This window comes from Manis pentadactyla, chromosome 17 (genome assembly GCF_030020395.1).
Source record: "Manis pentadactyla isolate mManPen7 chromosome 17, mManPen7.hap1, whole genome shotgun sequence".
In the NCBI taxonomy this organism is placed as follows: Eukaryota; Metazoa; Chordata; class Mammalia; order Pholidota; family Manidae; genus Manis; species Manis pentadactyla.
This window is the reverse complement of record NC_080035.1, coordinates 21,558,389-21,583,935: the sequence shown is the minus strand read 5'-3', so window position 1 is coordinate 21,583,935 and position 25,547 is coordinate 21,558,389. Positions and strand designations below refer to the sequence as shown.

At 38.8% G+C, this 25,547-nt stretch overlaps 1 long non-coding RNA gene across 1 annotated transcript in view; it reads left to right on the top strand.

Annotated features, from left to right (window-relative positions):
- The window catches only part of LOC130681423 (uncharacterized), a 59,062-nt gene extending 38,031 nt beyond the window's left edge, over positions 1–21,031 (top strand). The window contains exons 3-4 of the long non-coding RNA XR_008994567.1: positions 17,187–17,293; positions 20,758–21,031. This is a non-coding gene — a long non-coding RNA (uncharacterized LOC130681423). The remainder of the gene's footprint in view (positions 1–17,186; positions 17,294–20,757) is intronic.
- The last annotated feature ends 4,516 nt before the right edge of the window (positions 21,032–25,547 follow it).

Here is a 25,547-nt window from a genome sequence, read left to right as displayed (position 1 = left end):
CATATAGCGTAGGATAAGAGCTCAATCCCATTCTTTTGCATGTGAATATCCAGTTTTCCCAAAACTATTTGTTGAAGAGATTATGCCTTCTCCATTGCTTGTTCTTGGCACCCTTGCTGAAGATTAATGGACCATATATACATGTTTTTATTCCTTGGGTAACTAATCTGTTCCATTAGTGTACATATCTGTTTTTTACTAGGGACACACTGTTTTATTTAATGTAGCTTTGTAATATATTTTGAAAGCAAGAAGTGTGAGGTTTCCAACTTTGTTCTTTCTCAAGACTGTTTTGGCTATATGGAGTCCTTTGTGGTTCTAGATGAATGTTAGGGTTTTGGCTTTTCTTCCCATTTCTGTAAAAAATACCATTAGAGGTTACAATGGGTCTGTCAATTGCTTTGGATGGTACAGATATTTTAATAATATTAAGTCTTCTAATCTACAAACACGAGATATCCCTCCATTTATCTGTATCTTCTTTAACTTCCATCAGCAATGTTTTGTAGTTTTCAGTATACAAGTCTTCACCTCCTTAGTTAAATTTATCCCCAAGTATTTTATTCACTTTGATACTAATGTCAATGGAATTATTTTCTTAATTTCCTTTCAGACTGTTCATTGTTAGTATATAAGAACACAACTGATTTTTATTTGTTGATATTCTGTTTACAGTTTGCTAAATTCATTTATCAGTTCTGATTGTGTGTGTGTATAATATATGTGTATGTAATTTTTAGTGTTTTCTATGTATGAGATCAAGTCATCTGCAAACAGAAATAATTTGCTTTTGCCTTCTGATTTGGTTTGCTTTTATCTGGTTTTCTTTTCTAATTGCTCTAGCTAGGACTTCCAGAACTATGTTGAAGAGAAGCAGTAAGAGTGTCCATCCTTGTCTTATTCCTGATCTTAGAGGAAAAACTTTCCATTTTTCATTGTTGAGTATGATGTGAGCTGTGGGCTTTTCATGTATGTTCTTTATTATGTTGCAGTACTTTCCTTCTATCCCTAGTTTATTGAGTGTTTTTATGATGAAGAGCTGTTCAATTTTATCAGATTTTTTATGCATCTATTAAGATAATCATGTGATTTTTAATTTTTGTTCTATTAATGTGAGGTATCACATTGATTTTCATATGTTGAATCATAATTGCATCCTGGAGATATATCTTATTTGGTCATGGTGTATCGTCCTTTTAATGTGTGTTGAATTTTGTTTGCTGTTATTTTGCTGAGGATTTGTTTTTATCTATATTCATCAGGGATACTGGCCTGCAATTTTCTTTTCTTACAGTGTCTTTTTCTGGCTTTGGTATCAGGGTAATTCTGGCTTCATTACACGAATGTGGAAATATTCCCTCCTCTTCAATTTTTTTAGAAGAGTTTGAGAAGAATTGGCATTAAATCTTCTCTAAATGATAGAATTTATGAGTGAAGTCATCTGGTGTTGGGATTTTCCTTTTTAGGAGAGTTTTGGTTATGGATTTAATCTCCTTACTTGTTAAGGGTCTGTTTAGATTTTCTATTTCTTCATGAGTCAGTCTTGGTAAGTTCTAGGTTTCTTCAGGTTATCCAAATTTTTTGGGCCACAATTGTTTATAGTTGCCTCATAATCCTTTTTATTTCTATGACATCATTTATTGTCTTTTCTTTCATTTCTGATCCTATTCATTTCAGTCTCCTCTCTTTCTTGTGGTTAGTCTAGCTAAAGATCTGTCAGGTTTGCTGATCTTTTAAAAAACAAATAAACAAATCTTATTTTCATTGACTTTTTCTATTGTTTCTGTTCTCTATTTCTGCTCTAATCTTTAGTTTTATCTTCCTTTTGCTAACTTTGGGCTTAATTCGTTCTTCTTTTTTCAATTCCTTGAGTTGTATAGTTAGGTTGTTTACTTAAGGTATATGTTTTTAATGTAGGCCTTTATCATAAATTTCCCTCATTGCTTTTGCTGCATCTCATAAATGTTGGTATGCTGTATTTTTGTTTTCATTTGTCTCAAGAAATTTTCTAATTTCTGTTTCAATTTCTTATTTGTCCCACTAGTGTGTAAGAGTGTGCTGTTTAATTTCCACATATTGTGAATTTTCTAGTTTTCCTTCTATTATTGATTCCTAGTTTCATTTCATTGTGGCTAGAAAAGTTACTTGGCATGATTTCAGTCTTCTTAGATCTGTTAAGACTTGTTTTGTGACATAACATCCTGGAAATGTTCCATGTGCACTTGAGAAGAATGTGTATTCTGCAGCTGTTCGGTAAATGTTCTGTATATGTTTTTTTTACTTAAAAGTTTACTTTGTCTGATATAGATATGGCCAGTCCTGCTCTCTTTTGGTTATCATCACATGGAATATGCTTTTTCTATCCTTTTACTTCCAGCCTATGTGTGTTCTTAAATCTACAAGTCTCATACAGACAACACATAATTAGATTTTGGTTTTGTTTTATAATTTATTTGGCCACTCTGTGCCTTTTGATTGACGAATTTCATCCATTTACATTTAAAGAAATTATGCTGGGTAGGATTTACTATTGCCATTTTGTTAATTCTGTCTCTCTTATAATTCTTTTGTCCCTTATCTTAGTCTGTTCAGGCTGCTATAACAAAATACCACAGACTGGGTGGCTTATATACAGTAGGAATTCATTTCTGACAGTTCTGACAGCTGTGAAGTCCAAGATCAAGCTGCTGGCAGATCAAGTCTGCCATTTTGCTGATGTCACTCTTCTGTATATCTACTTTGGATTGTGCTTAGTGCTCTCATATAGGCAAAATGATTACATAACACTGTATTTAAAATTTACAAATGATTTCTTTCCCATCATAAATATATCAGTCAGGGTTTTCCAGAGAAATAGAACCAACAGTAAGTATATATATATATATATATATATATATTTTTTTTTTTTTTTTTTTTTTTTTCCTTTTTAGTACTATGGAGGCTGACATGTCTGAAATCTATAAGGCAGGCTGGTATACTGGGAACTCAGGTAAGAATTGATTTTGCAGTCTTGAGGGCAGTAGGGCAGGCTAGAAGGCCAGAAACTCAGGCAAGGTTTCTATTGTTATAGTCTTGATACAAAATTACTTTTTCTCTCTGAAATCTCAGTTTTTCCTCTTAAGGCCTTCAACTAATTGAACAAGGCCCACCCACATTATTGAGAAAGTCAACCGATTATAAGTAAATCACATCTAAGAAATATCTTCACAGCATCATCTAACCTAGTTTTGACCAAACAATTGGACAACATAGCCTAGCCAAGCTGACATACAAAATTACCCATTATGAAACTCTACATTATATAAATTGACTGACCTAAGGTCACAGAGAATCAAAGATTGTCAGTACAGAAAAGAACATGAAAGACCAGTTAGCTAAAATTTTCATTTTACAGATGAGGAAACTAAGGTGCAGTAAGATGGAGTGACTTAGTGAAGGCAATATGAACTTGGTGGATATGACTTTGGTGTCAGAAAGGTATAAATATCATGGTCAGATTCATCTTTCATCAGCTGTACATCCTTGAACAAGATATTAACCTCTCTCTGCCTCATTTCAATATCTGTAAGGTGGAATTATATACCATACTTACAGTAACATTTTGTAAGAACAGTCTGTGACAGAGAATAATTGATCAATAAATGGAAATTTTTATCATGGGCACTTGAAAGGTAGCTTTAACTTGCTCAATAACTCAGCTGGGAAGTGATGATGAATGCCACCATCCTAGTTCTTTGTTCTCTATCACAATGGTGCTGTCACCAATAATGTGAAATTATATTAAACGTGATAGACTAAACAGTTGCATATGCTTTTTAATCCATGCATTCTTCACTTATTAATACTGAAATAAAATTATGGGATGTTCTATCAGTTGCTGACTCTTACTAGGGTTAGAAGATTTAGGAAGGTATTCTTGGGAAGATTTCAAGTATGTGATGGACTATTCTAGTGGGGAGACCTGAGTCCATATTGGATGAACTTTCCCTTTTTAAGTTTAATTTTTTATTGAATGATAGTTGACATTATAATAGTCTCAGGTGAATAATATAGTGATTCAACATTTACATACAATACAAAATGCTCACTATGAAAAGTGTAGTTACTGTCTGTCAACTGTAGCAAGTTATTGCAATATTATTAACTATATTCCCTATGCTGTACCTTTCATTCCTGTGACTCATTTATTTTAAAACTGGAAGTTTGTACTCATGATCCTCTTCACTTATTTCACCCATCCCACTACCCACACCCCTTTGGCAACCACCAGTTTGTTCTCTGAATGTATGAGTCTGCTTCTGGGTTTCTGTTTGATGAATATCTGAGGTGTTGATATAGGGCTGTTCTGTGGCTCTCATTTTCTCACCATGAGCACTTTTGCAAGCACGGGCCTTGGAGATCATGGTGGTGTCCTCTCTGCCTGGAGTCAGAGAGTATGCTCTGCTGCCTTGAGCTGCTGCCTCACCAACTTAGCAACTTCCCTATGTTTGTGATGCAGAACATACCTGTGTTGGCAGAGCCCAACCTAACCCTTACTTATGGAGAATTCTCCATCCTTTGATTCTTTACCATATTGTTGCTTCACCATGTCAAGAGCCTAAAAGCTTTGGTTTGAATGGTAGCCAAATGCCAAGGCATTCAGGACTGAGTTTGATCCTTAGTCTACAAAATTAAAGGTTATCTCTCAGCCATAGGTCCTACTTATAGCCTTAAGTTTAGATTACTTCTGTTACTACAACATTGCCTTTTATTTTAATCAGTCATTCTAAAAGCTTGACTATAAAATAATGAGATAACCCCCACTTCCCTCAAATATTGTAGAAAAACTGCCAACTGAATTTGTCTTTGGAAGTCATGTTTCTTCTAACATTTTTGAAACTTTTTAGAACTTTTAAAAATGCCTTTTGATGACAGTTTTAATAAAAGAAAAAAAAATAGTGTTATAGTATAGTCACAGGACATTCTTCTAGGCTCTACTGTGTTTTTTTCTCCTTCATTTTTTCTTTCTATCTTCTATTTTTCTTGGAGGATGGGAAGTGGAGGAAAGGATGGGGGCATCAAACCTAAGGAGTGAGAGAGAAGCTGGGGGACCTGGATGGGGAGCATTCCAAGAATATTACATAGGATAAATACTTCTCAGACTTCAATGGACATTGAAATTTTTGGGTATCATGGGAAAATGCAGACTCTGATTCAGCAGGTCTAGGGAAGGCTTGAGGGCCGATTTCCAATGTGTTCCTGGTGACGCTGATGCTGGTGGCCCATGCATCACATTTTGCGTAAGAAGGGGGAGAGGAAGACATGGTATAAAAAGCACTCTGGATGAGACCTCTTAACAAGTTTGCTCAGTCACTCCTCACAACTCTGTTGCAATGAAGTTTCAGTCTCAAATAGGTTAGGTAACTGAACCGAGCTGCAGTACAAGTTCAGTTTAGGATGACATCAAGGATCACAGGTGGCCTCCTCTCAGTGCTGCGTCTCATTGCTCATACATGTGCCACCCTCCTTCCCATGCTCAGTCCCTGCAAGGTGCATACATTCTGCTCCGCACGTTTCTCACATCATCTGCTCCTTTCCACTCTCACTCATTCAGGGGCTTTAGTTTGGCTACAGCTGCCTCCCTGCCCCGACTCTTTCTTCTCCAAGTACCTTACACAGTGCTGCCAGAGTGATTTCTGAAGTTCAGTTCTTGTCAAATACTCCTGTATTCGAAACCTTGTCAAAATGTAGATTCTGATACATTAGGTCTGAGGAGAGGCCAGAGATTCCACCTTTCTAACAGGCTCCTGGGCTAGGCGGCAGCTGCTGGTCTGTGGAGCAAACTTCAGCAGCCAGGATGTAGATCACTGGGCGTGGATTGATACATTTAAGGAAATGATTGCTGGCCGTGGACTAAAATAAACTTGCCCTTTCCGACTTTATAGTCCCTACTGTGGATAACAAATAGACTGAACAAATAGACAGCCATAGATAAATAAGAACACAATTTAGTTGCTGAATAGCCCAGGGGGATCAGTGAGCCTAAAATTAGGTGGTGGCCCCGAGTGAATCTTGCCTTGCCGCTTTTTCCTCTTTGGTACAGTTTTCACGATCATCTGTTTCCCTGAGAAGCTACTGAGTGACTCTGATGAAGGCAGATACTTATTCCTAGAGATATGAGCAAGGTAACAGGAAATAAAGAAGAAATAGAACTGAAAGTCTGGCTGGGGTTAATACGGATTTTTTTAGGTTATGAAGTGACTTAAAAACAAAAATGAAATGAAAAATATTTGTGTGGGTTCCTTAGTTCACAGGGTTTCAAAAAATATCACAAAATTAGGTTATAGAATTGATATTATTTAACCAGGAAAAGAAAAATGTACACATAAAAGTACCTTCTGCTTTTTCTTAAGTTTTCAAGACTAGTTATTTTACACCTTTACAGAAAATGGAAAAGAAGTAAGAACTTGCATTGAAGTAGAAGTACTTCATTTGGCATGAGAGAGAGGTTCAGATTCTGTAAAATCTGAAAATAGTATATTGGGGGAGGATATAGACACAACATTCCCAGGAATTTTTAGAAAGTGATGCTTCTTCTCTGAGGAGCTTGAATCAGTTAAGATGTGAGTTCCTATTATGTGCCGGGCACTGGGCAGGGTACAGGAAAACTGCAATGGTGAGCTACAGCACCTGCACAGGAGACAGGAAACAGATGCGCAAACAGATAACGAGTACAATGGAACAGGTGCAATAGCGCAATTGTGATCAAACTGTGGGAAGTCAGAGAAGGAACTGATTTTGTCCAGGTGAATTAGGGGGGTCTTCAGGGAAGATATATTTTATATACACGTTGAAGGATGAGTGAGAAATGGCCTGAAGAAGTTCGTTAATATTCACTTCAGCAAGTATTATTTATTGTTATATAATATGGGTAATAAAAGAAGATGCCTTTATGGAACCTGAATTCAAATCCCAGTCCCAATACTTCCTCACTATATAGCTTTGGGCATATTGTTTAATCTCTCTGAGCCTAGATTTTTCTCTTTTGAATGACAATATTCTATGCCCCTGAGGAAATAAATGAGATAAAAGAGAAGTCAGTAAATGCATGCCCTCCAGTCTTCTAGATATGCCTATATTCCAATGTCAACAGATTTAGGGTCCAATTAGGGTCCTAACTATACTCCTGAACATAAAATTCTTTGGAATGAGGCTGTTCCTTTTATAACTGCCATATTCATTGGCTGAATTCTCTGTCTAAGATTTCTATTCATTTCCTGGCCTAGATTTTCTCTTATGACTCTTGTGATGGGTTGAATAGTGTCCTGGACAAAATTTATGCCCACAGAACCTCAGAATGAGACTTTATTTAGAAGCAAGGTGTTTGCAGATGTAATTAGTTACATTATGATGAGGTCATACTTAACTTAGCATGGGCCCTAAGTCCAGTATGACTGGTGTTCCTGTAAGAAGAGGAGAAGATACACTGAGATACAAGGATGAAGGCCATCTAAAGACAGAGGCAGAGACTGGAATATGCAGCCACAAGTCAAGGAACATTGAGGGTTGCTGGCAATCACCAGAGACTAGAAGAAACTAGGAAGCATCCTTCCCTAGGCTCTGAAGGGCCTTTGGAGGTAGCATGCCAACACTTTTAGTTTGGATTTCTAGCCTCTAGTACCATGAGAGAATAAATTCCTGTTGTTTAAATCTGCCCAGTTTGCGGTACTTTGTTACAGCAGCCCTCAAAAACAAACACACCTATACACCATCTACCCTCAAAGGAGAGTCAGGAAATTAATTCTAAAGGCATGTGGTCACTTTGCAACATGTTGATTTGACTAGGCTGGGCCGTATTTCCCAAAATTTCCTCCCCTGTATATTTTTGATTAGGGTGGGCCACAAGAGACATTTTTGCACAAACTCTGGGGGGCATAACTCTAACTGCAGCAGCCACATCGTTTTCATGTTCAGAAGTTGCAGGCAGGGTCACCAGGGGCTTTTGTGGCTCATACATATTCATGTGGGTCAGCAGCTGGGCTAACAGCTGCTGTACCTTTCCTGGATCCTTCTTCATCTTTGCTGACCCATAGGTTAGGTGTGTGTTTATCCCTGGGACCAAGGATCCATTTTCTTCTGTAGGAGACAGTAAGAGACACTACAAAGATTCTAGCTTGTACTCTCTCTCCATACCTCTCCTTCCCTTCCGGGCTGCCTGCTCTGCAGATATCAGCATCAGATGCAAAGACAATAGGCTCGCAGAGACAACAGCCTTGCAAAGATTATTTACTGGCTCCCTCAATTTTATAAAGCCAAATCCCTATAATAAATTACTTTTTTGATTGGACCGTCACAGATACAGACACCTAGGGCCCCATAGTTTAGTACCAAGGTTTTAGGCAAGATAATTTCTCCCTGTTTATAGATGAGATGGCTGTATTTTAAAAATCCATGCACCCAAGGTTCTTGGACATACCAGGTGAAATGTTGAACAATGTTTTATGTGAACTTACCTTCTATGGTTTTTAGCCTCCAGTGAATTTAGTGGCTCAGCATAAAGATCTCCCATTTCCTCTCCCTCATGTCCGTGACATTTTTTTCTCCTTGCTCTGCTATTACAGAAAAAGAAAATTACAGTTAGCTCCTACTGTTCCCTGCTGCTTCTACTCCTGCTGGGAGCAGTAGGCTCCAGGGTTCATATTCTGTTTTATAAGGGCTTTTTCAGCCGTCATTTGTGAAGACCTTGGCTCGACTATCAGCACGGAGCGTGGCTGTCTGTAGCTGGAGCCACAGAGGAGAGGTCCTCGACCCCACAGTGACAACCCCCTTCCCTCCAACCCTGTCCTAGATCTCTTCCCTGAAAGCCAGACAATGTAATCTGAGACAGTCTGGTGCTGATGGGAAGAAGACGAATCACAATGATAATGGGTGCTGAATTTTTTTTTAAGTTCCCATTCACTTTGTGCGTAAAAGCTGGACATGACATTTGCAGCTGGCTCTACCAGGCAGTTCGCCTGTGCCAGCACTGAGTATGTCCTCATAATATGGCCCACAATGAAAGCTCCATGCAATTATAATGAAGATCCTGTAGCAGGAATGAGTGACTCCATTCACTGCAAACATAGAACTTGCTACAGATGTTCAATTACATTAGATGCCTCCTAGATACAGTGGAAGGGGAGGTGAATGGTGATGTCATCTTTGGGGAAGATGGGTTAGCATAAGCAAAAGGAGCCTTGTGGTCCTCATTTCCAGTCCAAATGCCAGTAGAATGATGTCTGTAACCTGGTACACTGCTCTTAATAGGTTATTGATAACAAACTTAACTATTTTTAGAGGATTCTTCCATAGCTCCCCTTGGCCCACAGGGCTAAGCCCCAATTCATTAACCCAGCATATAGGCCCATAGTCCTCTTCCCCACCCAGCCCTAATTTAATGTCTCTAAACCATTGGTCCTAACTTTGGAATGCCACTTGCCTACATATTTAGGTGCCTTTTTTCATCTTATTCTTTCTGCAAGGATTTTTCCTACCTCTATTCTACTTTGGGACTCCTACTTACATTTTAAGAACTAGCTCAAATATTATCACCTCTGACATCCTCCGACAAAATTAAGAGTTCTTTCTATTGTGATCTCACAGCATCCTTTGTGAACTTCCATTATAATCCATAGTACAAATCATTTGATGATTGATTTACCTGTCTAACTTTAAAATTTTGAGTTTCCTGTGGACTTGATTGATTCATTAGAACCTAGAACAGTTCCTGGAACTAATGTGGAATTAATAGCTTTTCTTTTGAAGAGAATTGAGTAGTATTGGGAAGAAAGCAACTGACTCGGCCAAAGAGCATTAAATTAGGGCTTGGGCACCTGGTTTCTAATCCTAATTTTGTTTATCTCCATATGACCTTAAAAAATGGCTAGTGAGAGCTGAGTGACACTGATGAGTGTGGAAAGTCTCAATACCTCCTTGCCTTGATTTCTTCAGCTGCTAAGTGGTGAATGTGGTATCTACCCTTGCTCACTCATAGGCATGTCTGGAGAATCAAATGAAATAAAAAATATAAATGACCTTCCCTCCAGGAGAACATAGAGTAATGCTAGTTATTTTCAATAACTCTTTCTTCGTATCTTCAGAAGTTGGCAACCCTCTGACACCGGACTGTTAGAACAGGCTGACCCAGACTGAGGGTTTGCTTCCCTGACACCCACGGCTAGTGGGCAGGAGGTCCAGCAAAGGCCCGTGGCTTCTGACACTTAGGAGAATGAACTTGGTTGTGTGGTTTGTTTGTTCTGGGCTTTCCTGTTCTTTCCCTGGGCTTCTAACATGTGCCAGACACTTGGTAAAATTAGTGGTGATCAAGAGGAAGACATGAGTTAGAGATCCCAAGTCAGTTAATGGACTGAACTCCCTAAGGATAGTCATTTAATCAATGAACATTTCTTGAGAAGCTCTGGAGAGTTACTGGGGAGAGTGTGGTTGGTTCTTCAGAGGCCTTGACAAGGGAAGAGATTTGTACTGGTATGGGATGGTCCAGAGGTTCTTTTAGTTGAGGCTGTTTCTACCTCCTTCTCAGGTATGAGTTGGCACAACCATTTTCTTTGGTAATTATGTTCACCATGACCCAGGAAAAACTAAAAAGCAGGTAAGAATAGTTTCCAGTGTCTTTGCATCCCCCTTATGTACAATCTCCAACATTCTTACAGGCTCTTGTACTCACCTTCTAGCATGTTGGGGCCTCATTTTGCCTATCAGCTGCCTATCAATGCTCCCTTTTTTCCTTTCCCCAAACAGAAGAGAAATATTAGTAACTTATTGTTCTAATTATGAAAGGTAGTCACTCATTTATGGATTGATGTCTCCTTCTTCTCTGTGTCTCCAGTCTTTTCTTGGGGTAATATAATACAATTTCAAAACAGAACATAGTGATACAAACTATAGAGGAACATTTGTCTATGATAATTTTAATACCCTTGCTAATTAATAGTTGTGGACATCTGCACATTTGATTATGATGTGTACTGTCAGAGTTTTAGTGATTCTCTTGTGTCTAGAGAAAAGGTGAACTTCAAACACTCTCAAAATGGAGATTCTTAAAATCAGAAAATTGCTCGTGCCTCTTGGGCAAGTCAAAATGAGATGATCATTGGATTTGGTGGAGGGGGCAGCAGTGGTAGACGTAAGATAAAAGGAGCAGATTGTGTTTTGCTTCTGCATTAATAACACAGATGGCCACACTACCAAGAAGACAATCACATCTTAATAAATTATAGTTATACTAGCAGCAACAAAGAAAGCAAGAATACAAAGCAAAGGCATCATGCTTCTTCATGAAGTTTAGTAATAAGAATTTTTGCCATTAAACATGATGCATTTTCAACTGGTCAGGTAAAAATAAAATTTGCCAATGAGATATGACAACCTTAAATAAGGCCCATAGAGAGCATTCATTTACTGGATACAGAAAAAAATGAGTTTTCTACTTATAAACACAAGATATTTGTATCTCATCAGCAAAAAGTAAAGGTTACTAATAGGTTATAGCCTTGTTTTAATCAGTGACATCAAGAGTGTCTTAATTGTTATAGTTTTGTAGAAGAATCTTCTCTGTATGGTAGCAAAATAGACTAAAAATATCCCCCTGTGAAAATGAATGATCTACTGCTATTCCCTAGACAGGAAGAGTTTCATTTAAAGCAGTAATAAACACCTGGCATTTGCTCATCTGCGCTTTCTCTTTTTGTTCAGCTTCTCTCTCCATTTTGTTGCCTCTTCTCTGAAGTTGCCCGCACTTGCCTTTCTTCAAGTGTCTCCTTTCGTTGCCTTTGGAAAGCTTTCAAGACATAATCTCACTCCATCTAGTGCTCTGTGGCTCCTCTGGACCCCGGGGTGATAGGGACTCAGTTCCCACGCTGTGCAGATTCAGGTGGGCCCTGGGTGCCAGGTGACACTGGCTTTAAGAGTTGGCAGGGGATGTGCCCTCTGCTGAGTAGGAGTTCACTGAGCTTCCCTTTCCTCCTTCTGTTTTCTTTCCTCTCTGCTTTTTTCCAGTAAACCTACCTTTGCCTGCTTGACTCTGGCCCACTCCTCTCTTGGAGTGCATTCAAATAAAACCTTAACTCTGCGTCACTACTGTGTCCCTGCCCTTCAATTCTTTGTTGTGGTGGGGACAAGAGCCGAGGAGAACAAACTCAACCCCCAGCACTTGTACAGTTGTTTATATAATGCATGTGTCAGGCCTTTTATTTTTTCTTACTAAACTTTATTTTAGGTTTTATTCATTATTCCCACTTACCATGTTTTTTCAAAGAATGTTTAGAATATGAGAAGAACTTAGAGATCATCTAGTCCAATTGTGGCTGAAGATGTAAACTTGTTGCCCCCAGTGAGTGATGGGGCAGAGCGCCTGAGGTTTCACTGCATCCTCCTGCTTCTCTTGGTCCTTGGTCCCTTGTAATAATCTTTGTGCTCTCAGCAATATTGCCTTTTCCCTTAGGGTTGTTGAATGATTGATTTTAAGAGCCCACTAACTTCAGCGTTGACAACTACTTTAAAGCATTATTGTGAAAGATATTTTCTTTTCTTCTTTACAGAAGAAATCCTGAAATGCTATCCATTCCCCTTCGGAGATTTACCCTTGACCTTTTGGGAGACATAGTTAATGACCATGTTGATTGGTTAACACTTACCTCAAACTGTAGTTGCCTTTATAATAATAATAAAAAAGCTGAACCTCTTACAATGTTGAGATTTGGGAAATATTAACTCTAATCCTAGCAGCATTTTCCTGGACAAGCAAGTTAATCTCTCTGGGCCTCAGTTGTTGAAACAAATAGAGATGGATTGTGTTTTGTGACCTCATGATCAGTGCTTTAGCTATTTATAGAAATAACATAGTTTCCTTATTAGGACAAGAAGTTTAATTTTCAACATTAGAACTTGAGTCCTCTGTGTTACAGCAAGAGTTTTCCATTCAAATCCAAATACTCCATGGGAAAGTTAAGACACTTAAATTAGGTGCTAATACTTTGGAGTACAGCCCTTTGGAAGGTTGCCAATGGAATAGTTAGCTGAAGGAAGCTCTGAATTGGATGTGATTCATAATAGGAAAGAATAGATAGGAGATACACTGAGGAACTGCCTGGAATCCGAAGGCCTAATATGCTTTGTTGGGATATCTTGGCAGCTGGAGGTGAACTTAGAAACTCAAGTGTGAGCCCTAGTGTGGAAGGATGATGACAAATTATTGTAGGAATGGTAGGGAATTAGGAAACCATACAATTCCATCCCCTCATTTTATGGATGAGGAGATGGAGCTTCAAGTACCTTGCCTGCTAACTAGCTGGTTAGTGGTGGCGTCCGGTCCCCAATTCCTGGGCAGTGCTTTTCCTCTGCATCATGAAGACAAACTACACAATTTTGCTTAAAATGGCACTGCTCTCAGGTTCCAGCACCATGCAAAGTGAGCGAAATTGATGAGGTGGTTGAAACAGTCTATTTGGGAGCAGAAAACACCCCTCCCTGAGGCTGCATGGTGATCCTTGCAGTAATATTTGGGTAAATGCATCAGTGTGGTTGGTATGTCTCTGTAGACGTTGGCAGAGACCACAAAATAGACTCCTCCTATATTGTTCTGTGGAGGCAGATTGTGCTGATAATTGGACTCAAAAGTCCTGGTTGAGGACATTCACAGAATGATTTTGCTGCTGAACATGTAGTCCCAGATGAAGACAAATATCATGGATCAAATGGATCCTAAATGAGTGGAGAACATTCATGGAATGATGTGTGAAAGCTGTTTGTGGAGTGAAAGCTGTTTAGGGAGGTAGCCAGCTATCTCTGCTCTCTCCTAGGGCAGATGCTGGTACTTTTGGAATTAGTATTTTAAATATATGTTCCTAAAGGCCTGCAAGTTTAGAACTCTCTTGAAGTATCAGGCTTGCTCATTGTGGCTGAGTAACTATTGGTCAACTCCTTCTACCTGCACTGCTATCATTTTAAAGGAAGGCTTTCAAGGACATCCCCCATACAGATGTAACTGCATAACTTGAAGCCAAAGACAATCTTGTTCCTTGAGCAGCCATCTCAGGAGGTGCTTCTCAAACACAGAGGTACATATGAATCACCTGCATCTTGCTATAATGCAGATTCTAATTCAGTAGGTCTGGGATGGGGCCCCAAGATTCTGCCTTTCAAACAAGCTCCCAGAAGATGCCAATGTTGCCGATCCACAGATCACATGTTGGGTAGTGGCAAGGTGAAGTGCCAGGTTAGCCTCGTCTTGACTTGGGGAGACACTTGTGAAGTCTGTTTAGGCAGGCTTTTCGCCACTTCATTCCTAGAAGAGTGTTTAACCAGGACCTTCCTGGGCCCAGGGGGAAAATTACTGAGCCTATTAGGCACTAGCAGTGAACATGGATCTTTGCACCTAAGCCTTCTTAATCAAATTTGCAATATTTGTGGGTGGGACTGTTTGCTTGCACAAACACCCTACACTTGCCCAGAGTAATTAGGTAATTGAATTGCAAACAGTAATTAGCTGCCTAACTGCCTGCTTGTTCATGCAGGTATCCAATTTGTTTTTGAAATGTGGGCTTATACTGGTGAAAATGGAAGCTGCCCTTAAAGACTGCTGACACAATTAAGGCCCATTGAAAACCCGGCAGAGTTAGTGGCTGTTGAGTACTTCTCCCTTATGATTATTATTATTTTTTCAGTTACTTCCTTATTACCTCCTTATTTCAGTTACTCTGATTACATTTTTCCTCTGTGACTTGAAGAACTTGTTCCATTGTCTTACTTAAGAGAAATGAAAGGTGGTACTGGACACTTGTTTTCATGTCTTCTGGATAAAATTAAAAACTAAGTATTGTGCAATAGAGTGACAGCTGGTCTGTTGCTTTCTTAGTGAACTGACAAGCTTATTTATTTCCTGAGAGCTTGTCTCTCTGCACAGTGCATCATGAGAACAGGTGAGGGCTTCTGATGCTGTCTTTCCCACAGAAGTGGGGTATGTGCTCCAAACTGTGGCCCAACATATGCAGTTCTCTTTAACCTGTGCTCATTTCTATAACAAAGTAAAAAACAAGTAGAAATCAGAAGAATCTGCTTCTCTGATGAAGTAAGTTTATGTCCAGGCTTCCTAAGAAGCTTCAGTTAGGATATTAGGTGATTTCCCTCCACCCAATTGAACTATTAATTCTTTTAAAATGTCTCACGTTCTGCTCTTCCCACTTGCCTCTAACATCTGAGATTCTGACTCTCCTGTACCATGAGCTCTGGGTCCTTGAACGTCAGCGTGCCCAGCTCTGCTGAGGGCAGTATGGTTATCTAATTCACATCATGCCCTGGGGCTCTTCTGAAGCGACCTCTGACGGGCTGACCTTGAACCTGCTCACCCGCAAAACAGGGTTCAGCTGAGCTGGCCTGTCCTTTCAAATAGGTGAAAATAGGTGGAAAAACGGGAGAGTTTTCATTAGCACAGTGCAATCTTTGTAAATTGTACTGTGATAGGATTCATTTGCTACTTCTGCACACTGAGTTATAGGTCTTTTCAGTTCTTTCATATTATAACAAGAGTTTTGAGTAGATGTTAGCATAGAAGAAATCTATCTTCCAAAATCTCCCCGTCCTCTTACTTATTTTTAATAATCGGCACAAAGACCATTCATTGTGTGGTCTCTAGCTTTAAAGGATGTCTATAAAAGGGGATTTAGAAACATTTCAACTAGATTGTTGAAATCTATTTAGTTTTAACTTCATTATGAAGTGTGCTAAAGGGTCAGTGGTTGGAGCTATTATTGGAGCTTTCAGAGATGAAAATTGGAGGCATCATTAGAAAAATATGAAAGTGGCACAAAAATGAAGGATATTTTTACATTCAGTGTAAAAGAAAAAAATTAGGATACTGAAAATTATGCCTTACAAAAATAATAAGGAAGCAAGTCACAGGTTGAGAAATTAGAACATTTAATGACTATTGCTCCTATAAGATAAAGAACTAAGGTATATAATTTTAAGATACCCCCCACCTCACAATAGTCTTCAAAAGCACACTAGAGGTCTCCCTAAGTGTTCTATATTAGGGGTTGTAAAAATCCCGAAGATTCCTTAGAGTTTCCTTTTGCTTTGTTTCTTTGAAGAGCAGGGAGTAAGTTTTTCCAGTATATAAATCAACTGAATTTAAGCCCTTTCTCTCCATCTCTCTTGGTGTTGCATAGTGTGGCCTTCATCATTTCTCTGCTAGACCATGGCAATCTCCCTGAGTTAGTGACCCCTCCTATTTTTTCTCTTCTTGCACACACTGTGCATACTATCCCCCAAATATTTATTTAAAACAAAGATCATCACATTACTCCAAAGGTTTCTGATGCTCAGAGATATAATCCATAACAGAGCATGTAAGGCAGTTCACAGTCGGGCTCCTTCCCTTTAGGCATCTCTCTGCAGACCCCTGCCTGGCAGTGCCCCTAGCACCATTGTCATGTTAAATTTCTCAACAGTTCCCGGGATGTCTTATCTTCTCACTACACTTGGTCCAGCAGACTGGGAGTCAGACTGGGGTAAAAAGAGGGATCAGTTGTAGGTTATGGTCAAACTTGTATAGGAGGGAAGAACTTATGGACAGATAATTGGAACTGATTTACTTTAATCCTTTCAAAGGTTTATTGAGTAGAAAGAACACTTGTCTAAATAAGTGCAGTGCATAGCAGTTACCCATATCACATTGCTTTATAACCAACATTCAAGGAATTATATTAGCCTCTTGGCTACAGAGCATATGGAAGTCCAGATGGGTGTAGGTTTTTTTTCTCTTTTCATTTTGTTTAACTTGTGCTGACGATATCAGATTTTCCATCTCCAGAATCATAGCTAGTACTCATAAACATAGTGAGTTCAGGGAAAGACAAAAAATGTGTTTTATGAGGACAGGACAGCACTCACCTTCCTTCCTAATGTCTAGTAGTACACAGGTATCCGTGAAGATCAGCTGCTCTCTAGCAGGAGCAATTCAAGGTTTGGTGCTCATTAGGAAAGAGTCAGTTTATAACGTCTGCAGCTTCATCGAGCTGAATGAAGTTTTTGGTTAGTTAAATTTTCCCTTTGGATGATCTGTATTCTGATAATGAATGAAACCTTTAGGGATAACATTTAATCGTGCATTTTGCTGCTTATTCTGCTTTCTGTATCTTGTTACCCCATAGGTCAGAAGCTCTTGGTCTTCTTGCAAAGAAGAATGCCATATTTCCAGGAAGTGGAGAGGAGAGGAAGAGCAAACAGGGCTGATCCTGAGCCTCCTTCTGTAGTTGGGGTATGTCTCCCTAGCACTTGTTCCACACTTCTTTCCTGGGAATCACAGTAAACGAGGGGAGTTTGAACCTGCAAGTATACAGATTCGACATTTGTCCAGACCATGATAAAATGCACAGGGATATGGTCTCCTTCTGGTCACAAAATGTAAGTGAGCGCGTGTTCGTCTGCCAGTTAGGAGGACCCTTTGTGTTTGCACTTTACCTAGAAATGTAATGCAATAGATGCCGAAAAATAAAAATTACCCTGTACTATGTAAAATATAAAAAGCACATGGGCCTTTACTGCCAATTGCCCTCTTGTGAGGGCCCTTCACCTATCTGGGATTCAGACTAATCAAACCAGAAGCAAATTTAATCAATGGGAAGTCATATTTTGAGTTGCCTCTGTTAGCTAAATAAGAGCGTTAAAACTAGATTGTATAGGGCAATGGTGGGGGATGGGGGAAATGAAATACCCATGATTTATGATAAAACGAAACTGCCTTTATTCTAGCTAGAATAGGCAGAAAATCTGAAACAGACTACTCAGAATATCCAAAGGCAGTGATTTTGGAAGTACACAACTTGCCTCACCTACAACTGTGCTAGCTCTGGAGTGGCTGCTAAAGGAGAAGGAATATTCACTCATTTGACTGGTTCTAATTAATTGATTGCTATGTATCTGCTACCATGCCAGGAACTTGGGAGATCTAGTGAATGTGATAAATCTCTTTTCTTATAGGGCTCACTGACTAGAGAGAGATACAAACAAGAAGGAGTATGATGGTGGCCAATCCACTTAGAGATACAATATTCAGATAGCTCCTACTTATACCAGACACTGTGCTAAGCAAGGCTTTGAAATGTACCAGTAGATACCATACTCTGGTTTGAGATTTCTAAAGGTTTGACTTTCATAATCCACACTGCAGTGATTTATATGCCATCTCCTCTTTATCTCAAGAACAGAATTGAGAGACTAACAACCTTCATGTACTGAAGGGGGATATGCTGCCTTAGTAGTCCATGTTTTGCTAATTCTTCCTCCACTCTGGCAAATTCACAGAGTTGTAGCTTGTACAGTTGAGTAAGACTACATCTACATTTACCCTTTATGCAGGAAGAATGTGAAAAACTTTATGAACAGAGGAATCATGATCACTTAAGTTAAAAGATGATTTCCACCTGCTTTCTGTTATAGGCACAGTTGTGTCTCCCCATAATTTATATGTTGATATCCTAAACCCTAGTACCTCAGAATATGAATGTATGTGGAGATAGGGCCTTTAAAAAGGTAATTTAGTTAAAATGAGGTTGTTAGGGTGGCCCTATGCAATCTGACTGATGTCCTTATAGGATGAGATTAAGACACATAGAGAGACACTAGGGGGGTGTGCACAGAGACCACGTGAGGACACACTGAGAAGGCTTGAAAGAGACTGTTCTGTTATGGAACAGAGGCTTCCTCAGAGGAAGCCAATACCACCACACCTTGAACTTGGACTTCCAGCCTTGAGAACTGTGAGAAAATTAATTTCTGTTGTTTAGGCCACCCAGTCTGTGCTATTTTGTTATGGTAGTCTTAATAAACGAATAGACTTGCTTTTCTACCTTTTGAATAGTCTGCGGTCCAGTAAGTAGAGGAACTAATTTTGCAAAAGTTAAGGATCATACCTCTCCTTAGTTCCCATTCAGATGAGGAAAGGTGCTTCAATTATTCTTCTACCACCTTCCATGGCCACCAAACTAGACACATTATGAACACTATGTTTACTATTTAGTAACATTCCAGATCCAAGGAAGCATGGTTAGCTTTGTCTCACATGGACGGAGTTCAGAAGAGAACCTGAAAATCTCCCAGTATTTGATATTTTAATACTGACATGCTTGAAGAGAGGGATTGGAAATAAATGACCACTTCAGATCTGTTCTGGCTCAGTGATCCATAAGCATACCTTGAAAGAACTTTGATCTACTCTAAGGCTTTAGGTAAATTCAAAGTAGTTAGTATTTCTAAACTATCATCTAAGATTAAAATTATTTTTTCTATTGGATGCAGTTGAAAATCATATAGATAATATTTAATAATCAGGAGATTGACATGTAAATCACCATTGTTTGAAAAAGCTCACTGATGCAAAGATGCAATTTTCTTTCTCCTTCCCAAACCAGTAAGAAAGCAAATAACAACCTTCTTAGAGTCTTATGGTTAACAGACTGAGGATGTGTTGGGGGAGGGATATTAGAAATGCTTTTTTTCTGGAGCTTTCTGGTTGATAAAGTGTTAGTAACACAGGCTTTTTACCAAAATTCATTTCCTCTGCTTAATGACTAATTGTAGCAAAATAGACATGACTTCAAAATCATGTCTTCTCTATTTGCATTTTTTCTTTCTGATTCTAAGATTTAAAATTCCAGTTGTGCTGGAAATCACGATATGTCTAACACTTTTTGAAAATTACATAGATCAAAAGAGAAGGAATGCTCATAAAAAGCTTTGATAGTCTCCTTCTAATAAGCTTCCTTTTAGACATTTTTAATTTATACAGAAAAGCAATGTTCAGTTGGGAAATGCTCAGATATTGTGCTTTAAAGCCTTAATTTATATGATCAGCTTGATCCACATGGTGCATATTATCCCTAACTTGTTGGCAGAGGAAAAAATTCAGCTTGATAATATTTTCTACCCTTTGTGAAAAGAAAATATGCTTACTAAGGAACCCCGAAGGCAGTGTTGGGCTGCAGCTAGCACAGGTACTAGCCCAATGCGTGCAGAGCTGCTACGGGTGGGCTAAGGAGACCTTTGCCTGTTCAAATTTCAGCCACTCTGGTCCTGAAAGATCACTAATTCCTTTCTCATGCTATAGCCAAATCCAATAGCAACAGAAGACAACATCTGTGTTCAGCAGGTATACTTTTGCCAGCTTTCATTAAATAATTCATTAAGAATATTTGTAGGGCTGAAATTAGCCTTTATTAAATAGAGAAGCAGACATCATCACCATTACCTGATGAGAGCAATCAACTCCTTTAATGATTCCTCTCTCCACGTGGTATTGTCAGAACTTTTAATTTTTTTTTAAGTATTTCTTCACCAACTGCTATGGTTTGAATCATATCCACCACCCCCTGCAAAGACGTTGAAGTCCTAAACCCCAGCACCTGTGCATGTGACCTTATTTGTAAATAGTATCTTCACAATGACCAAGCTAAGATGAAGTTATTAGGATGGGCCCTGTCTTCCTCCATTTAATTTTTCTCTTTAGCTCTTATTGTTTAACACACAATGTATTTCACTTATTTTTCTTTTAGTCACAAGGGCAGGGAGTGTTGACTATTTTGCTTAACAATATTCCCAGCACTGTACAAAGTAAATATTCAGATATTTGTGAAATGAATGAGTGAAATAATTAATTGCTTCCTCCTCACTCCATTACACATAAACTTCAACAACTATTTTACTGTGAACATAACCACTCCACAGAGACCACTGCAAGGAGAAAAGAAAGAAAGAAAGAAAGGAAAGAAAGAAAGGAAGGAAGGAAAGAAAGAAAGAAAGAAAGAAAGAAAGAAAGAAAGAAAGAAAGAAAGAAAGAAAGAAAGAAAGAAAGAAAGAAAGAAAGAAAGAAAGAAAGAAAGAAAGAAAGAAAGAAAGAAAGAAAGAAAGAAAGAAAGAAAGAGAGAGAGAAAGAGATAGAGAAAGAAAGAAAGAAAGAGAGAGAGAGAGAAAGAGAGAGAGAAAGAGAGAAAGAAAGAAAGAAAGAGAGAGAGAGAGAAAGAGAGAAAGAAAGAGAGAGAAAGAGAGAAAGAGATAGAGAAAGAGAGAGAGAAAGAGAGAAAGAGATAGAGAGAGAAAGAAGAAAGAAAGAAAGAAAGAAAGAAAGAAAGAAGAAAGAAAGAAAGAAAGAAAGAAAGAGAAAGAAAGAAAGAAAGAAAGAAAGAAAGAAAGAAAGAAAGAAAGAAAGAAAGAAAGAAAGAAAGAAAGAAAGAAAGAAAGAAAGGAAGAAAGAAAGAAGAAAGAAAAGGATGAAAGGGTGTTGCATATGGGATGTTAGGAAATTTGCCTAATCTAGGATGTATTTCATTTGAAGTTGTAAGTAGTAGGAGAGTAAAATGATTATTCTTTAGGACAGGTCTCTTCATCTGTCGTTCTATTTATCCCTATACCCAGTGTTACCCATTTCAAGTGTGGAATTTCAGTAACTTTTGAATAAGTAATATTTACTTTCTAGGGGATAGCCCAGCATCTTCTAGGATGCCCATGTTTTACCTGAAATCCCTGTTTTTAGATTACCTACTCATAGGGAAAAGTCATAGATTTATAATCAGCTTGGGTTTAGATTCTCATCTGGGACACATTCCTATCCCTTTGGTAGTCACTATGTCTGAGTGGACGAATCAAGTCTCATGTTAAGGTTCTGAGGGGGTCTTCTGGGAGATAGCAGTGCTCCATAGTACTGGTCCCTGAGGGCAGGGCATTCTATTATTTGGTTGAGGTTATGGTGTCCCGGGCCAAGCCCATTCCTCCACATCTTCTAACCAAGAATACTGTAGTCTGGGCTGCCCAAGGGTTTTGTTTAATTTCTCCCAGGTTTAGCAAAATATAGTTACACCTAGCTGATTATCATATTTTTATGTTTCTAAATTAAAATTTATAATTCACTTGTGGGATATATTTCCAGTCCCAGAACAGAGAAGAGCAATGGTCTGGGATCAGAAAGTCTTACCACTTGCTGTACATGTGCCTTGGGTAAATTATTTAGTCTTTTGAAGCCTATGAAAAAGGAGTAACAATAGCTGACCCTACAGGATTATTGTTTTGAGAAAAAAATTTATATAAGGCTTTGGGACATGATAGGTGTTCTGAAAGTGGCAGAGATTGCTATTTTCCCTGTAGACTGTCAATTTTGATAATGTACTTACTTAAGCTACAGGCTCTAGGCTGCTCACACTGCAGCAGAAATACTAACAGTGGAGCCTTTCTTCACAGGGGCAGGCAGTGAGGGATGCCTGTGAGCCAATCTGACTCTTCCACATTATGGATACGAATGTGATTCTGTGCAGGAAATTCAGGTTGCAGGTGCCGAGGGAGAAGGAAGGATGTAAGTGAATGCTCAGAAAGAGGCTTGAGGACTCTCTGATAAAATCTTTCATAAAACCCCACTTAGATAACTCCCCAGTGACCAAAACCTATTGGTTTGATAGTTGTTGCGATTGTCCCAAACCCGCCAGGGAATCTGTGAGGCCACTGTGGTATTGCTCAGGGAGAAGCGCTTAGTACGTCCTTGAGCAACAACTTCACCTGTTTTTCACAAATAGCACTAACTCCCAATCCCACTGAGGTGGTGTGGATGTTCATAAAACATTTCGCTAGCATACAGAGAAAAAGTAAATCAACTTGAAAGATAATTTATGTGCAACCTTTTTCAGAGTTTGAAAATATGCCAGCTCATCTAGCAGAAGCCACTCAGGTTTTTATGGATTTTTTGTAATTGTTATTTGTCATTTTGGTATGATAACCACCTGTAGTCATTAACTCTCCATATTTCTAGCACAGGGTCTCAAACATCTGCTGTTGCAGTCAAAATATCCTCGACAGACTTAAACTTTGTGTTCCTGAATGGGAATTTCATCTCCCATTGTTGGGATCATGCAAATGTCTTCTTTAACCTGCAGCCTGGTGACTTGCAACTCCAGCACTGCATTCCTAAAGCAGTGGGCACCACCGTGCTTCTTCTTCAAACTGTGCTTTTGCTTTTATATATTCCCATCAGTGGCTTCTCTCTCCCGCTGAACTTCAGACTCACTGAGGGCAAATATGAAATCTGCAATTTTGTCTCATTCAGCACCTGGCCAAGCAGGGACTCAGTAAATGCTTATTGAGTACATTTTGCATGCAGTCTTGTGCACATAACAAAACCACACAGTCAACAAATAGTGGGGAAAAGGGAAGGAAGGGGTGGAAACTAAAAGAAATTGCTTTGGTAGTTTCTTTCAATGAAATGATTTTATATTGTCCTACACTGGCCAAGATGCTAAATTCTCCCAGCAACTTGAATTATCTATACTTATAATAAAGGGTGAAAATTCTACATTTATATATATATTGGAGGTTTTTCTTCCACCCTAAACAGAGGTGCTCAAAATAAAGGATGCTAGATTGAATTTTCCCTGCAAATCGTTTATCCTGGAAACCTTTTTTTCCTAAGCACAACTCTGGGTATTTACAGCTGCTACAGCTCATCAGTTTCACCTCAGTAAATTATCCTGAGATCACAATATTGAGTCTCAGAGGTTTTAAAGATATTAACATTCTAGCATGATGCTTTTTTTTTTTTACTGGAAATAAACTGATGTAATATGACCTTAAAATATGAAAATGTGATCTTCCATTCAAACCAAACAGCAGCTCTGTATCTCCTTGACATTTCCTGTAAATGCCCTGTGTGTTCTACAAGATGTATTCTTCATGGTCCCTAAGTGAAACTTAAGTTGTGTGTGCTCAAAAAAGTTTTGCTTTCCAGAATTTCCTAAAGGCTTAAAAATATTTTATAAGTATGAGCCACAATATAAATAACATTTATCATGTAGGTGAGTTATTTTGACTAAATGTTTTTATTTTGTTTAGATACAGATATTTGATTCTTATAAATGATGATTATTGTACTTGTGTGTTTATTATGTGACAAAATGTAGAAAATTAGACACAAAGGCAATTATTCAATTAAGCCTACACATAGTTCTGTGGGATTCCTTAGCAGGCTGGAGTTACTTTCCCAGTCTGTACACTGACTTTGTCCAGGCTTAATACAGGAAATTCCTATATAGAAAGCCAGGTGAAACTGGTGAAACCAATACATATTAGTTTTTATTAAGACATAAATGCCCAGGACACCATCTGCAGTAGCTGAGGACTATGTTGTCCAAAACCCCTCTTAAAACCCTTCAAGATAGTTCCTCCTGGTGTGCCTTTTGAGCTGCAAAGGATTCAGATTAGTCTGGAGAAGGAAAAGTCTAATGTCAGGTCATTAGAAATGGAAGATGAAGGAGATTTGCAACATTGCTTTGCTGCAGGCTCAGTATTCCTTACAATATCCAGTCTGTGTTCAGGGAGGCAGAGAATAACTGATGTGAAGAAATCTCAGTGACAATTGCTCTTTTGAGCTCCTTTACCTCATGACTGAGGCCAGGGAATGAATGTGTGTGTGTGAATATGTGCCAGTGTGTATGTGTTATGAATGTGTGTGTGTGGTACGTGGCTATATGTGATGTGTTTGCATGTAAGTGTGTGTGTGGTGCTGGCATGTGCACCGTGTGGCATGTCTGAGTGTATATGTACATATATGTGTAAATATATGTGTGATGTACATATCTGTGTATGTGTGTATGGTATGTATGTTTGATGTGAGCTTGTGTATGATGTGTAGGATATGTATTTGCATGTGTATTTGGGATATATGTTGTGTGGGTGCTTGTGTGTACCGTACATGTATATTGTGTGTGGTATGTATGTGTGTGGAGGGTTACTTGTAAATATGTTTTTATTGAAATAAAAGTGCCTCCAATTTTTATCCCTTCCAATCCATATTTGTCTTTGCTTCAGGGTTTTCTTTCTAAAGCACAAAGCTGAATTATCCCTTATCAAAAAAAAAATAGACAATGAAAAGAAAAAAGAAAATGGCTCCTCAAAGCCTGGAGAAAGCAAATGAGGACCCTTGCTCACCTGGCCACAGCCACTTTTCCAGCCTGGTCAAGGACCAGTTGTTGTCTGGCCCTGCCCTACCCCTCTGCTAGCTATTATTTACATCATACACAGGGCTCATGCACTGGCTTCCATATACCCTTTTGTTCCTCTGGAATGCCTTTCCTCTAACTACACGTTAAAAATCCTTTCTGGTCTAGCTTAAATGTCATCATCAAAGCCAAAGGTGATACTGACCTAAGGAAGCATTATAGGTCAGTGGTTTAGTGCTTGGGTTAGGATCAGAGATTTGGGGTCAAATCCAGCTCTGTGCTATATCAAGTCCCTTTTAAAGTGTAGCTTTCTCATCAGTGAACCAGGTTTACTACTAAGCACTACCTTTTTGGGTATCGTCTTTTTTAAATGAGCGAATGCACAGGAAGCAGGTAGTGGAGCAGGCCCCCTCACTTTGGGTCCCCTTGGCATTTCTTTTTCTCCTGGACACATATATCCAATGCACGTCTAGACCGCATCAATTATTTTTCTTTCCCTCCATTGCCTAGTGCAGCACTGTGTTCACTAAAGTCCCTCAG